This window comes from Pseudochaenichthys georgianus, chromosome 6 (genome assembly GCF_902827115.2).
Source record: "Pseudochaenichthys georgianus chromosome 6, fPseGeo1.2, whole genome shotgun sequence".
NCBI classification, from domain to species: domain Eukaryota; kingdom Metazoa; phylum Chordata; class Actinopteri; order Perciformes; family Channichthyidae; genus Pseudochaenichthys; species Pseudochaenichthys georgianus.
In genome coordinates this window covers 14,111,705-14,128,192 of record NC_047508.1, presented here as the reverse complement: position 1 = coordinate 14,128,192, position 16,488 = coordinate 14,111,705, and the positions used below count along the sequence as shown (strand labels likewise).

General features: G+C 40.6%; 1 protein-coding gene across 1 annotated transcript in view; it reads left to right on the top strand.

Annotated features, from left to right (window-relative positions):
- The first annotated feature begins 5,266 nt into the window (after nt 1-5,266).
- Nucleotides 5,267-16,488, top strand: part of ccnd2a (cyclin D2, a) — a 180,618-nt gene continuing 169,396 nt past the window's right edge. The window contains exon 1 of the mRNA XM_034084713.2: nt 5,267-5,372. The gene's annotated coding sequence lies outside the window, so the exon portion shown is untranslated. The remainder of the gene's footprint in view (nt 5,373-16,488) is intronic.

Sequence of the window (16,488 nt, the reverse complement as noted above, 5' to 3'; positions counted from 1 at the left end):
AAAGCTGTGAGGTTTTATTCCCAGCGAGCCTCCTTTCTGTTCTGCACCACAATGCTCTGGAGGAGGCCAAACTGCACTATCTGTCAATTAAATAGTCCATAATCCAAGAAACCATGCTGCTGTCCACCTGCTTCACTTTGAGCTTCACCCTGAGGGGCCGGATGACCATGAAAGCAGTGCAATCAAAGAACATGATTGCCATCATGCACCCACCTCTGTGGGTGGGAATAAGCCCTGCGGAGCTGGGACGTGATGAAATTGTCCAGCAGCATTATGATGCTCGGACTGAAAAGAGTGGAATATAATAGAATGTATGTTTACATTATATTTTGATTTTATTTTAATGGATCAATTCTCCAATTTGACGGCTGAGAACTCACCTGAAGCTTTCAAAAAAAGCAACTCATATTGCCTCATCATTTGTAATCTTTAATATATCTATATTTGTGCGGCTGGATATTGATTGATGTACTTTTTTTCATTTGTTCCCCACTGGTCAATTTCTTTCAGACCTTCACACTATTGTCAGGAAATAGTGGAATGCTAAGTCTAACATCTCCGTATAGCCAACAGCAGCTGCACAGCGGGATAACAGCAATTACACACACCTTTCACCAGCGTTTTGCTCACCATAGCTGCAGTGTTCTTTGGTTAAAATGGCTATGGCTGAATTTACTGTTCACTCCTCCAAGATTCAGAAAATACATTTGTTTTCATAAGATAATCACTAAATAAATAGAACTTCTGGCATATTATAACTAAATGGCTGATCTGTTTCACTCCACAATGTAAGTGCAGCAGCAGAATCTATGGCTGCAGTCGAATAGTCCAAAGATCAGCTCCTAAATTCTAAGCCTATCGTCCTATTCCTTGACCTCTGAGTGAAACGTCACGGGGTTAAGGGATAGTGGATAGGAGAACTCAAAAGGACTTAGGAGAAGAGACTGCGGTACTTTAGAGAATCCGAATGCACTTTCACTATCCGACGTGTTTATGATGCACCAGCGGACGTGCGTCTGCTGCTGTGGGGGAACTATGGAAACTACAGTTTTCTATACAGCGGACTACAACATGGATGTTTAATAAGAACGAGGGACTACTGTAAACTGATCTAGAGACTCTGCACCGTGTACTGATGCTGTTGCTTTGCTTTATGAACGTGGACAACAGAGAAACATATTCTTCATGACCAAAGTTGGAATTGAAATAAAAAAGGAAAGTGAAACTTATGCTCGTCACCCTCTCCCTCCGGTCCACATTAATACCAATGATCCCAATACGTATGATTGTATGAACTAAAGATCTTAAAATCAATACAAATGTATTTATTATAAACGTTAGTCCTTAACACCTATCATGTGTATATCACCATTCAAACATCTTTTAAAAGTTGAACAAACCCCACACAGCTCAGTGAAGACTGAAATGTTGACTTTATTTGATAATTTCAGTAAAAACTAACGTTCATATTTCTCTTTTTGATTATAATACTGATGAACGTTCAAAACAAAGCACTTTGGCAACTTACCACCTATGTTTTTAAATGCTTAATAAGCACCGTAACTTTCATGATATCATTTCTCGGTCATAATCGGTTGTTTCCGTGAACGGCCGACTGTTGAGTGACGGCAAATGCTGCGGCTGCAAGGCATTGTGGGGCAGCATTTTCGCTTCTCCTGTCGGTTAGGGAGGTCCAGTGGCTCCTAAGCTAAAGGAGGTTATAAAGGAAGTTTGAAACCTCCTTTCCTATCATTCTCATCATTCTAGAGAATTCGAACGGCACTTATCATGGCTGCCACTGAGGGACTTCCGGGTAATTTAACTCCTTTAGGAAGGTTCCTAAGCTAAATGGACTATTCGACTTCAGCCTATGTATGTGTATTTTGGATAAGGGTTTGTAGACTTTTATGATGTAGAATTTTTAGAGAATATTAATTCTGTCCACAAACACATAGTAACATATTATCAATTGTTTCAGCATGCCAACATTGCTGAAAAAAATCCCTTTGAGAGCCTGAATTTGTTTAGAGATTGTGTGTGTGTTAAATTGAGTGTGTGAGTGATATAAGTGGGAGGAGGAGAACATAACTGAAACAACTGAAAGGTTTGACCATGTATTACCGGGAACATATAAATGTCACCTGTGAACACATTTGTTTTATTCCCTCTTTGATGCCCTCTCTTCCTGCTTCCCTTTTACACAGACATGTGAGAAAATCTTTCGCTTATCTTCAAAATTATTATTTTGTCTCATCAAAGCCCGCCCCTCTTTTAAATCCAATGCTGTAATAGACTCATTATGTGAGCCCACCAAGGCGGAGGATTATATTTCTGGCTCTTCCTGTAAAATTAATATTCATTAATCAGAACCTTCTTTGAGGCTTTAGAAATACAGGTGACTTTCAGTGAAGCGGCAGTCGCCCGGGCATGATATGGGGGACCTCAAATTAGATAAGTCGCTATGAATACATACATATACATTTACTCGAGGCACAGACATTCTCATTACATTCTTATTACACTGGAGATATCACATAGACACAGGGATCAATAAAATAAATGATTTGCTTAATCTATACTCAAAAAGAGGGGGAAAGAAAGTTCAGTGCTGCTCGTGCAATGAACATTTGTATTCTACTTACACTGTAGACTGTATTAGCAGATAAGAGGTCATTAAAATGCCTGGAAAACAATTAAGGCTATAATTACTTATTAAAAAATGGGATTTCACAATGTAATGTATTGGCAGATGGCTTAAGGCTTACTGAGTGTTGTTAGTGACTTTTTGTCTCCATTTGTTTCTCCTCTTGTTTTCCCAGTTGCTGCAAAGGTCACTAGGGCTTTGATACATCAATTATCTGGCAACATGTCTAGTATAATTGACATCATGCATACATGAAATGCAGCCCTACAAAATAAGAGGAACACATCCACTACATTTCATCCTATGATGAGAGTTGCCTGTCGTTTGCTGTAAGACTTACATCAGGTCAAGGTTAAGGTGTAAATGGTTGAGCAATAATCTGGAAAGTGGTGACAAAAAAAACTGGGGACCGTGTAAATAACATTCCCCATATGGTGATGTCTTGTTCTCCCAAGCTTGACCAGTGGGTTAGTTGGAGAAACAAACATTGATGGACAGATGGGGCCTTTTAAAACAAATGGCTGGTGGGTGGTGGTATTGCAAGAGCAGCTCTGTTGTAAAATGTAATGAAATTGCCAGTAAACAAATACCAGCAGCTTCACAATATATGGAGAGTACCATGTGGAAAAGGACACAACAAAGGCCAACTGCCCATGTGATTGATATCGCCGGTAGCTCAGTCTGTGGGATAGCAACAAGAAGGTCCCCGGTTCAAGACCACCAACGGACCAAGTAGTGTGGGCTGGTACCTCGAGAGTTGCCATTTTCCCTTTGTCACACTGCTGTGGGACCCCTGAGCAAGACACCTGACTCCAAACACTGTTCCCCAGGTGCTTTATAGTTGCTGCCCACTTCTCCTAATACTAGGATGTGATGAGTGCAAAGTCTAGATTTCACTGTGTATTCTGGGACATGTATGTGTGACAAAAATAAATGTAATTGATTTAATTCCCAGAAAAAATACATTTTACTTATTTGATAACGTTTCCTCATAATGGTGATAGAAAAATAAATCCAGGCGGCATATTTTTCCTAAGAATTGTTATACTTTTGAAAATGAGTAGTGTATAATATGATTTATATGGGACAGTTTTACATAACAGCTTCCACGTGACCTCAATGACCTCAGCATCTTGTGACATCTTGGGATTCATATTTTTCATCGCAATACATATCTTTCCTGCAAATTGATTACCCAGTGGGCAACATACAAAACCTGTTAGGTTATATGAAAGTTGTTTTTGTCTGAAATAATTCCCTACTGTAAGTCTCCTGCTTTTATTTTTGGTGTTTTATAACACTTTGGCATACAGCCTGCTCTGTGATAATATCCATTATCACTCACAGCAATGCGAAAATAAGATTTAGATATGTGAACACAGCCAGGCACTTTATATAGGGGATCAGTATGCAGCTACAAACACTGTGGAAAATACAATCACTTAAGGTAGAACATTACTGGAAGATGTCTAATGCGAAGGCACAATTTATTTGTTCAAAGGCATGTTCATTCAATAAATCACAAAAGGTGCCAAAAACTAACCCAAAAATAATTGAGGCGGCCCCTGGGAATTCATGTTACTCTTTGTCTAGTTTGACGCTGCTTGAGAAGAGCATGGTGCCTTTAAAATATCACCATTAGATGTATTGTTCTTTGGGTATAATCCAATTAAATGTGTAAGAAGTCAAACAGCTTTTATTTCTAGGGACTTTTTTTCTTAGTGTTGTGTATAGCAGCCAGAAAGTGATGTGCCATGGGAAACAGTTGAGTACTTTCCTTTCATGCAACAGATGATGTAGCTTCTCATCTGACAGCACTACAAAACCTATTACACAGTGCTGCATTATCATTTGTTTATACAACACTTTATACAACGGCAGGCCACTACACATTCTAATAAATACTAGCACTGCTTTGATTTGATGTAGCACAAATGTACAGTAGACAGTATGAAATAGCATAGCACGTTCCACTTCATTCATTAGGTGAAGGTAGGTTATAGGGTGCCTTGACAATTCTTTCAACAAATAATGACCTACAATTCTTAATTACAACTGTTTTTACTTTGAGGAATTATTTTTTAAAGATAACAAACATGGTATTTCAGTAGCCTACTTATGTCCATATAAACAAACCAAATGTTCTAAGACCAAAGCAGAACATTCATACAAAATATAAGGATATTATCTATTTAATGAAAAGCAAAGCATTAGTAATATGACTATTATTATTATAATTATGTTTTTTTTTCATATATATACAAAAAGGGAGTGTGTTCTGTTGCAATGTGTGACTGTTACTTATCGGCATTACATGCATTGAACGCACCCCTGCACTCAGTTACCATAGGTCTGTTATGCCTTACTTGCAGCCTATGTGTCTCCATGCAGCCGACATTGGCTCAACGGGTAAACCAAAAAAAAGCTGAGTGAAAAAAAACCTAAGCTACTCATTTTACACTTCACGTTTAAGGTGCAACAACTCGCCTCCTTCTCCATGTTTTGCTTCCTACATGAGAGTAGCAGCAAGTCCAGGAAACTACTTTTTGGACTCGGACTCGGCCCGGTGACCGAGGTTTGGGGCGTCGACTAACTTCACTCAGGCCAATCGGAGTTCACGATGAAACTTTGTAAACAACTCTCACGCTGTTTTAAAGCTCTTTAACCCTTTTTACACCGCAAATGCACGACGGTGCAGCACCCAATTGACCCCAACCTTGCAAAACAGGTAAGACCGAGTGGTTTTTGTTTACTTTTTTTTTTTAATGTGCGTATATGTTTGCTTTGTGTGCGCGAGCCAAACGTGTGTGTGTCCTCGTGACTCGTAGTAGTAGTCGCATCCCTGCCCTGCTGGTGGGAAACATCTGTCATGTAGTGTAACAAGTGAACAAGAAACATGTTTTTAATTAATGTGTCTAAAAGAACACGTAACGCTGCACTGTTTAAGCCTTCTTTTAACGGTAGGCTACATTAAAGTAGGCAATGCTTTAATGTATTCCACCGAATGACGTCTCCTACTAACGTTAGAGTAAAACGCTATACACTGAGACTGTTACAATCTAATTGTCTTTTTAGCGGTGTGTGTGGTGGTTATATTGTTAAAAGACCCATTTCCTCGTTTGATAGGCATGTAAACAGAGTTTATCATTTGGCTTTTGTCAGTTGTCACGTCCCCTTATTGAGTCTGAATCATAAGTGTCGTCCTGACACTTTGTGCTCCCCCTGTCTTTTACATATATTTATGTGTTTTTGGTAGAAAATAAAGAGAACAAATTGATGGTTTAAACTTAATAAGCCTTTGGTTTCTTTTTTTCTGATGGAACAGAGTTTATTGGAAATCACTCTTCATTGGCACTGACAGAGTGAGACACATCTGTTATTGGCAACTACTGCTGCTGCAGCTCTGAATGTGAAAAGTGCTGATGAGTGGAGGCATCATGAATCACTTTAGTGTGCAACAAGAAAATGTAGCAATCCATTGACTGTGCAGGGAGACACTGACAGGAGAAAGTGTTCAATTATGTTCTAAAAGCTCCTCATGATGTATAGTCAACCACTTAAAAAGTGCTAATGACAGCTGTTCCCTGGAAGTATTTATATCTCTCTCTCTGACTCATCCAGTCACAAGCTAACTCAAGGATTTGAAGTTTGTGAAAAGCCCAATTAAACCATTGCTGTTTTTATCTCTGGGATCCAGTGATGCTGAAAGTGTACTGCACGGTACAAGTGCTGTATTTTGCTTCCTGCTGTTTTACTGTTTACTGTTTTGAGCAGCCTACTATAGGCCACAAAAGTCTTCATTGTGAACGGATGTGGGCACAACTTTCGTTGTGTAACGTCAACATCTGCATGCATCTGTATTTCCTCAGCACGCCCACCCTCAGCTGAAGGAGGGTCGAGGAAGAAGGGGGAGGGAAAAGCTTCCTGTCAGTCTGGCTGAGAGAGTGAATCCGCTTAAGTTTTGGCAGAGTGACTTTATGAAGGCTATCAAGAATTCTTCTCTGTAACTTCTCTGGGAATGTGACTCTTTCTTTTGAACTTGGTTTATTTGATTTTTTTGATTTTTTTTTTTGATTTTGATATACTTTATTAATCCCCGTGGGGAAATTGTTTCTCTGCATTTGACCCATCCTAGTGTTAGGAGCAGTGGGCAGCCATTTTGAACAGCGCCCGGGGAGCAGTGTAGGGAACGGTGCCTTGCTCAGGGACACCTCGGTAGCACTTGGTCTTGCCGGGACTTGAACTGGTGACCTTCCAATTGCCAAGCCAAGTCCCTATCGACTTCGCCACCACCGCCCAACGTGTACCGTTTTCTTTGTAAGGGGGTTTCTATTTGGCTGTAATGTGTCTCTGCTTGAGTAAAAACGTAACAGGTGGCATTTATTCTGAAAGTCTTTGGACCGTGAAACACTTTTTGGCTCCGTACAGGCAGCTTTTGGCCTCTTGGTATTGTTTTGGATGAAACCTGACACTTTGGCAAAGAGGCTAAAAAAGCTGATAATTCACTTATATTCCTCATCTAAAAAAAAACCATACTTCACTCTTATGTTCAACACGCGTCACATAGATTTAAATGAACTTGGTGGATTCTGTATTGTGTAACAACACCTGAGCTGGCAAGAACACAAACATATTGAAATTAATATGTTTAGATGTAGTTATAAATACAATGCTTATTGATTTTGTGTGTACATTTTTTACAACACTGTTTAAGTTCAGCAAAGAATTTTGAATTTAAACCTGCGTGTCAATGATCTCAAGTGATGACACCCTGTTTGTTTTGATGTTGTCACAGGAAACCTAGTTGCCTTTTTACATGAAACATACTGACGTCATCACTTCCTGTCACGTTTCCTAGACACAAACAAGGCGTATGTCTGTCGTGACAGACAGATGGCAGCGTTTTGGTGGTTTGGTTGCTTTAAATGCAGAAGTTGTTCATGTTACAGGAATACAGAATAGAGCCTAATACATGTGAAGAAAAAAGTGGTTAAGCTACACTGAGGGAGAACAAAACATGTAGAGTCGAGCGAAAAAAACGGTTCTTCATGCAGTCAAGTTTCAGTATCAGAACAGTCGCAACAAAAGACTACAACAACATTGTAATAGATTGCCACTGAAAAAAATCATGCTTGTTAAGGTGGGAAATCACTTGTTATTCATCAACAAATACATTTTACATTCCACTGGCACAGTGTAATGTTTTATTATTTCTTATTTATTTGTATATGAATTGCATTGCATCACTTTCATTCCATAACACCAGGTAAACAAGACCAGCTTTACATCTCAATACACAGTTTACTAAAGGTACGTAACATAACGTAAAGCAGAAAAAAGTCTCAATTATTTGTCTATGTTAGCTAGCTATATGCTTATGCCGTTAGCAAGGAAATGTTAACATTAGCAAAACAAATAGGGACAATCTAAATGTTAGCATTTCTGCTCATTTTAACATTAGTGTGCTAAAAAGATTAGCATAGCAAGCAAATCAGTTTACATCCACAAGTTATCTGCTTTGGCCTAATGTATACATGTATGAGTTACAGCAATGAGATATTAAGGTTGTATTCTTTAAATTGTTGCTAGTAGTGGATTTTGTCTGGATTATTCAAATGAATAAAGGCATGATATCTGATCTTGATTGTCTCTGGCGTAAACACTTTCAGGTGTGAATCCCTTCTACAAGTTCACAACCCCAAAGGGTTCGCTAGAGGAGTTTTAGATCCTGGAGCTTTGCTGCAAAACACAAATACCTCATTCACACCAACGCAACTCCGGTTCAAGCTCCGTGCTAGAGCTTTTCAGGTTCAGAACCGGTTCTTCGGTTTAGCGGAGGCTCTTTTCACACCGCCCAGAGTCCGACTGGTGCTGCGTCATTGCGTCATCGTTTGCATCATGACGTAACCGTTTGCGTGCCTGCTTCATAAAGCCAAACCGCGCGGAAACCCCTCACAGCTGACACCGACAACAACAACAATGGGCGATTGTGCTCCAGCTTCCTCTGTACCTCTTCGGAAGACCAGATTCCCAGTAGGTAGCTGGTCTCTTCAGTGGACCACTGCTGCTTGTTAAGTTTCTCCATCGTTGTGTACAAACTGGATAAAACGCGGGCTTCTTGTTGTTGTTCAGGAGTTGATCGACGTAAGCGTGACGTATGTGGTGCTTTTGCTCTGGCCGGACAATTTTTTGGTGCTTGAAACGAACCGTATTCCGGAGCTAAGAGGCTGCTCCGCTGCGGTGTGAAGAGGAAAACCCGGTGCTTTTCAAGCTCCAGCTCCGAACCGGCCACCGAAACACCGTTGGTGTGAATGAGGTAAAAATGGTGTTATTTAGTTTTATAGTGGCAGCATTTATGTCCAATCTTGAAACATCTGTTGTTGCTTAATAGTTACATTATTTACATGATTTTGTCAGTCGGTTTATAGTGATGACAATCAATCTTCTGGGTATGTCTTCTCTCAAGTATCACATGCCTTATTTACGCTTACACTTTATTTGATTCAAGTCAATGTTTTTTATGAATGCTTTATTTGTCACCCAAGGGAGGCAAGTAAGGAGGGCTTATCACCCTATCCCCCTTCCCCCACATCAGTCTCAGAAAGCTGAAATGATGCAGCCAAACCAATTAAAGATGTACTATTTGCTTGCTTGCATTCCGCCTCACTGCGTAGGACGTGGGATTGTGCACAGAGCCTGCTTGAGATGCAAAGAATACACGCAATGATAAACCGTGTGCCAGTCAATGAAAGAATTGAAAAGTGAAACAGTTCTTTATGTATCATTCTGGCATGTTTTCATCGCAGCATCATGAGGAGGCAGAGAAGTGTCTGCTTGTACAGATGTGTCTACTTTAGAACTGGCCCAGGGTCAGCTTTGAGATGTTGCAGCTGCTCTGCAGAGAGAACACCCTGGCTGTGTGATGCTGATCATGCTAGCTTAAATACTGCAGGAAGGCAGCTACATGGGTGAGGCACCAAAGCATCTGTGTGAAATTGTATCGTATTTGACATCTTTTCATATATAAATGTTTCCGTTTCTATACGTCTAAGACTTCAATAATGCCATAATAACATTCTTAACATTACGTGCCTTAGAGCAGCAATTTCTCAAACATGATTTCCAACAATTTGATTTGATTGAATATGTGGCCTTTGCAAGCCACAAGACTACTGCAACACTTGTATTGCTGTTTTCTTTATGAACTATATGTGTTTACTCTAATTCGCAGCGTTGCGTTGTTATAAGTGGGCCACCGCGTGCCACCGCCTGCTCGCTGAGGCTTGTCTTGTTGTGTTTTTGAAGTAATCAGTGAAGTGGAAACATTTCTTCTTTGTTGTTGTTGTGCGGTCGTCCTTACTGACAGGCTGGCTGCTTTAGTCAGTACAGTAAGTCAGAAATGACACCTGTTTTGAGACACTTTGTGTTTTGGTGGGAACATCAGCTGCTGACTCAGCAGTGTGGTGCCATTTAAAATCCCCCTGTGTGCAAAGTATACTCGAGAGTTATGTCATGAAGTGTGATAGAAACACTTTGAAGGTGGTTAGCTGCCACCTCTTGAACACATTTGTTTTTAAAATCAAGCTGATCTTGCAAATATGTTTGACATCTATCAAATACATGTAGATGCATGCAGTTACATTAATACACATGATATATCATATTTGTAACAATAGCACTCCCAAGAGGGACAGTTTTACCCTTTCCAATTCCGTTAAAATAAACCCCATACCGTACATCTTTAGTATATGACTTTTCCTGAAATGGGTCTTTTTATCATGTAATTAAAAACTAGGGCTAGTGGGATGAAAAGGACACAAAATATGACTGTTTATATCAAAGAACACGAGTTTTAAATTGTCATTTTTTTAAGACATACTTGTAATTCCAACTAGAGGAACATTTACAATTGTATTATTTCTAGAAATAACTCCCTGCAAGTGCTGACACTCTTAAGATAGGGGTTTAAAAATGAACGCCCCTTGACATTTCCTTGAGAATTTCTAAATTGTATTAGTATTATGTTTTTGAGCCATGTGCAGTACATTACAGTTTCATTACACCTCACAAAGAGCTTTTACTTTCTATGTGTCATGTGTTCCAGGACTGTTTATTGGAACAGATTCAAGGAAGAAGCTGTCCCCCCGGAGCTCTTTAGATTTAGATTCTTCTGTTTGCAGTCTGTTGACTCGTTGGATGGTAAATAATGTGGCATTGATATCTATCCGGCCTGCCGTTCATGAAACTCTGGCCCCTAGTGGCCCCTTGAAAAGCTGTGCAATATAAGCCATGAAATCAAAATATAGTATGATTGAACATCTAAATGTATCATTAGATGAATATAACATTAACCAAGAGCGAATCACTATCGTGTACTTCAGAGCTTATAATGGACTCGCATCTGTCTCACTGTCAACACAACAATATTGTATCAACTTCCTGTGTACTGACTTTCAAATGTAGATGTATTAATTATTTCAGAAATAGACCTAATGTTTGTTTTTCCTGAGCTTTTACGTGATTCTATTTATGTCAATCTAAAGTGACACTGTTATTGAACCTGTCATTCTTACACTGCTAGAAAATGTAACACTGCCCTTTAATAAGAATAGAGACCGATACTATGCACAGCTGTTGTTCTCATACATCACCACTAGAGGGCAGAAAAGTCACGTTGATGAAATCTAAAACACTGAGGTATACTCTCAGTCTGAAACATGAGTGGGACACAATACAATGGTATTTGTTTTAATAAATGAATGTACACTGCCACCAAAGGTTAGTTGTAAGGCTTTTGAATGTGAGTGCTGACACAGTACCTTCGTTTTAGTAAATAGTTCCTTAATATTAAATGCTTTCTGACAATCAGCTTTTAAATACTTGTTTTCACATCAGACCATTAGTCAACAAGATCATCGATCTGATGTTGCATTTAATGCCAGCATTCTGTACCTGAGCATTTCTGACTGTGCTGCGGACATATTTTGGCCTGAAACGAACTGGTATGTGTATTGAAGGCTTGACAACCAACACAAGCATGTCACAGTTAAACTTGTCCTCACTATGCCTTTTAGGTGATTGCAACAATACCCTTTCTACATAAAATCAAAAAAAAAGTTAATTAAATGTCTACTGAGAAGGTAGATATGTTGTTGTTTTTTTCAACCCTGAATTGAAAATAAAAATGGATTCCGGTGAAGTCAAACACATTTTGAAGGCAGCTTCTAGCTCCCAAAGCTTTGACTGTACACCATTGACAATAGGACAGAGACAGATAAAGCTTGAACAAACTCACTCCCATGATGATGCCTGTTTTTCTTTGAAGTCAAGCTACATGGCTAGCTCTGTAGGCCCCTGTGACCCCACGGTCTGACCTCAACTTGGAAGTTTATACTAGAAGCAAAACCAATCTAGAGTGTGTTCCACAGAGAGGATGGATGTGGATTAGATGGGAATGTAGCGTGCGTGGGTATGTGTGCATGTAGGTGCATGCCGACACCATAGTGTGTGTTTGTAAGAGAGACAGAGAGTGTGAACACTGATACAAAGGCTAAAAGAGGCCAATTAGAGACAGAGAGCCCCATTCAGAATCCTTATACACTGTAGAAAGGATGTCGTTTTTTGAAACCCCAAATATTCTCAGAGTGAAAGCCCATGTTGAAAAGAACTGAGCCATATTGTTGCCTGGTGTTATTCCTTCATTCCTTGCTCTGAATCTCCCTGTGTAATGCGGTGGATGCCTCAGGGTGCTTGGGAGTCACTTAAAGGTTAGTGGTTGTGCGTGTTACGTTTTTGTGGCGTATTTTAATTGAAAGTAAACTTCCCTTGATGACGAGATTCCAGTGAAAGGTGAGCTTCGTGTAGCTTTGGCAACATGGAGGAGGAACTCTACACTATTATCACATGTTTTGCTCGTTCGTGATCGTGAACACGTGAAGTAGCATAATGGCTTCTGTTGGAAGATGAAAAGTCGTGAATGAATATGGCTGCATGGGAAGTGTTGTGCGAGCATTCATCCTTGTACACACACATACGGTACAGTACACACCCACGCTCATTCTCACCACTTCACAGAGGTTTCAGTGTGTGGGATTACAGAAGGAGAAACAATCCCAGCTCCCTAGCTAGCTGACAGAGGACTCTCCACCTACTGCTGGCTCCAGCCTCTGTATATCTAGACATTGTGCACTATTTTTAACCCCACAGCAACATCGTTAGCTGTGTTCAGTTGACCCAACACGTATCTTTTCCTGAAAACAATGTGTTATTTAGGTGTAGGTGGGCACTAGTGATATCGAAATACCAGAAAGTTAGTAGTTGATACCAAAACTAGTGAAATTCTACTATTCCCGATACCAATTTGATACTTGGGTCCAAAAAACCAACAATAAATATCATATTTCAAGATGCACTCTCTCACTTATTCTCTTGTCATTCTTCTTTCCAAATAGCTGAATACTGCTATTATAAATACCTGAGAAAAAAAAATTGTTTATTTGTAATTAATACAACCTGAATGCAACATAGTGCACACTTGGTTCACTGGCTGCTTACAGCTAGCGTTCTCCTGCCCATTTCAACGTGTACTTCAGTACAAAATATAAATCCAAAGTATTGGTTCTCTTGACTATCACTATCATCCAGCATCCATCCAAGTCAAATCTCAAATGGCCATTTTCTGTATACGGCAAATGCTCACATTTGACCTGATTAACTGGTGTTGATACTTAAAATAATGAAAAAGGACATGGCACAGGACCTGATTTACTGTTGGTGCAAACTGTCCACTAAGGCTGCCACCAGCAATTATTTTATCATCAATTAAACTGCCCGTTATTTGCCAGGATAATCGATGAAGTTGTTGATCTGTAAAATGTCAGAAAAAGTCCAAGTTTATGTTCTTTCTTTCCAAAGATATTAACACAGTGTGTGTGTCTTTATCAGAAACGATGTGTCTTTATTTCTTCTGTCTTTCTATTTGTCTTTGGGTGTGAAACCGCAGATGAGGCTGTAATAATGTTGCCTTGGTAACTATGGTTTACCAAGGATTCACCTAAATACTACCACACTTCAGTGCTCGTCCATCTCTCCAGTGTATCTCTAAGTAACAGCTGTCATTTATGTCATCATTACTTTTTTTCACTTTTACTTTCATTTAAGGAGTGCGATAAAGCGTTATTATGTAGTGCTGGTATGTTTTAGACAGTCATAAGTCTGCTCTAGATCCAAAGCCAGGCCAATATTTGCTTTTCTGGGTTAACACCAAGATCCATATTTGAGGGAATTCTTCTAGATGTTGTCATATCTGTACATTCCTTCATAATATGCCCCAAAAATAGTTTCTGTTGGACCATATTTGTAGGGTTTTCCAAGATCTTATGAATGAATTCATTGAGTAGAGGGTTATCGTAGCTACAAAAGTCCAAACTCAATAAACCATAATTTTCCTTTACCAAAAGTCCCACTGTCAACTTCGTACTTCTTGCCAATAAATAGTCCTTCTTTAACCAAAGCAAGGCTTCTTGCTTTGGGAACATGTCTTTCAGATGTCTGCATAATGGTGAAATGTGTACTTACAAAGCTTGTTTTCCTCACTCTACTATACGAAAGACACATATCCTGAATCGGTCGACATGCTCTCAAATGACCCAGCAACTTGACCTGGCTGAGCAACAGTTAACGCTTTGATTCACGGCCAACGTCTCCTCCTGGCCATTAGGTACCACCAGGCTGCCTCTCTCCATCTGAACCTCCTGTAAACAAAGGAGCCAGCCACATCGTTGGCCTGTGTGAAGACGCACCACCCTACCCTCGCTCCACTCTCCAGTCTAAACACATGTCACCCCAGCTTTACCCTTATGCAACCCGTAACTTGGCTCCATCCTGCATAATGCAATCGATCCTGCATTGATGTAGAAACTGTGCGCCACCAGCTAAAACAAATGCACCTTATTCTCCACTGTGGCTGGCTCTGCTCTTATATTTTCTGATTTACAGTAACTCCCAATCGTAACACAATTTCCTGGAAAGTAGGGCAAAAGTCAGCCAGGTTTTATGCGTCTCCAGTGTGCATCCTCGTGCGTTTATTTCTGTCTGTCTGCATGTGTGTGATGTCTGAGGGAGAGACGAAGCAGGAGCATGTGTGGGACACAAATGGGGCATAGGGCCCGGTGGAGGGGTACCCCGATAGGCCTCGGAATTCCCCCGAGCAGCACCCAGCATAGAGGAACAACTATGGCCTTTGTTGGTCACCCCGTGGATCTCGCACACAGTTAATATAGACTTTTCCCACTGACTCTGCCAAGAGTCTGAAGTCATTTAATGAAGTGGCGGCTGAGTTTAGAAGGAGCCAGTGTGCTCGCTGCTCGCACTGACAGAATGGAAAATGTCTGTGTTATGCAGCGAACGGCGAGTGACAAGAGAAGTGTGTTCTGATACTCACCTCTCAGGACACACAGCCATTAGGAACACACACTCACGCATACAGACACGTATGACAAAGGAGATACACTGCGATTATACCACAACACATGCATTTCATCTGGATCGTTGTGGCTTCCTCATTCAGGGATACTTCATTGATTCAGACAGGTTTGTGTTAAGCTATGATTAAGTTGTGTTGAACCAAATTAACCTCAACTTAATTGTTAAAGTTCCATCTGCTTTGTGTAAATGTGAATGTTGGTTTTACTTTGAGTGTAACTCTGGTAAATACAATCTCTCACGGCCTAATCTCAAGAAGACGTGTGGCTCTCATGTACTTAAAATGGAGAACGCCTAATTGTCTCACATTCTTTGTAGTTATCCCTTTGTTTGCGTCATTTCTCAGAGCAAAACCTCACCTTTCATATCCATTTTCACGGCTGTCCATTTATCCACTTGTGCTCTGAATGGACAGTATCTCTGTATGTATTTGGTCGCACTTCTATTCAAGTGCCTGTCTTTTCATCTATGGGCAGATTGCAGTCTGTTTTGGTGTCCTATTGTGCAGCTGTCAGTTATTTTCAAAACACTGGAGTGTCATTTGCCTCAGATTCCATCCCTTTCAATTCCCGCTTCTTTTCTATGGCTCCGCTAGCGTACATCTCATTGAGCGTGCATCAGCGGGCAGATTCATTCTTCTCTCCTTCTAAAAGCATTTCTTTTTTTTTCTTTTTTCATAGCAGCCATAAGCCTCCTTTTTAAATCCACGGACAATGTGTTTTTGTCCATCCTCCTCTGTCCTTTTCAGTGGAGAGTGCAGGGATTCTCTCTCTTCCTCTCACTCTCTCTCTTTCCGAGGGCATCTGGGGGGACCCCTGAGCATGGTGCTTCTCTCAAGCTCAATTGTCTGTCTGTAATGAACCATGATGAAAGATAACAGAATGAAATGTAATAATTCATGCAGGCCTTGGTGAGGAGCACGTGGCTAGCGGTTGGCCCGGGTCGTGATAGCCTCCTGCTCGCCTCCCAGAACAATGCGCCCGCCCTGCCAGCACCACTCGCCCCGCTCCGGTCCAGCAGTCTTGTTGCTCTGTCCTCTCGCTGTCCCCCTTGCTGCTATTCAGAATCACTTAACGCTGGAAGGCTGTCTGTGATCAGTGGCATGCCAGAGCATCTCTTCGGGAAACAAGGCAAACTGTCTCTTTGCACCTACTGTCCTCTGAACATTCCTCCTTTGTGTCCCGCCTCGTCTCTTGTTTTATTTGTTTGGGCTATCAGTCAGGATTTCGACCTGAAGTTGATTTTGTCAGATGGAGGTGGACAGTAAAAGTAAACTTCTGTCACTCCATAATGTTCTTCCCCTTGTGTCCTAATTGTCTTCCTTTGCCTGCATTTGCACATGATGGTTCCAGGGGACGTGT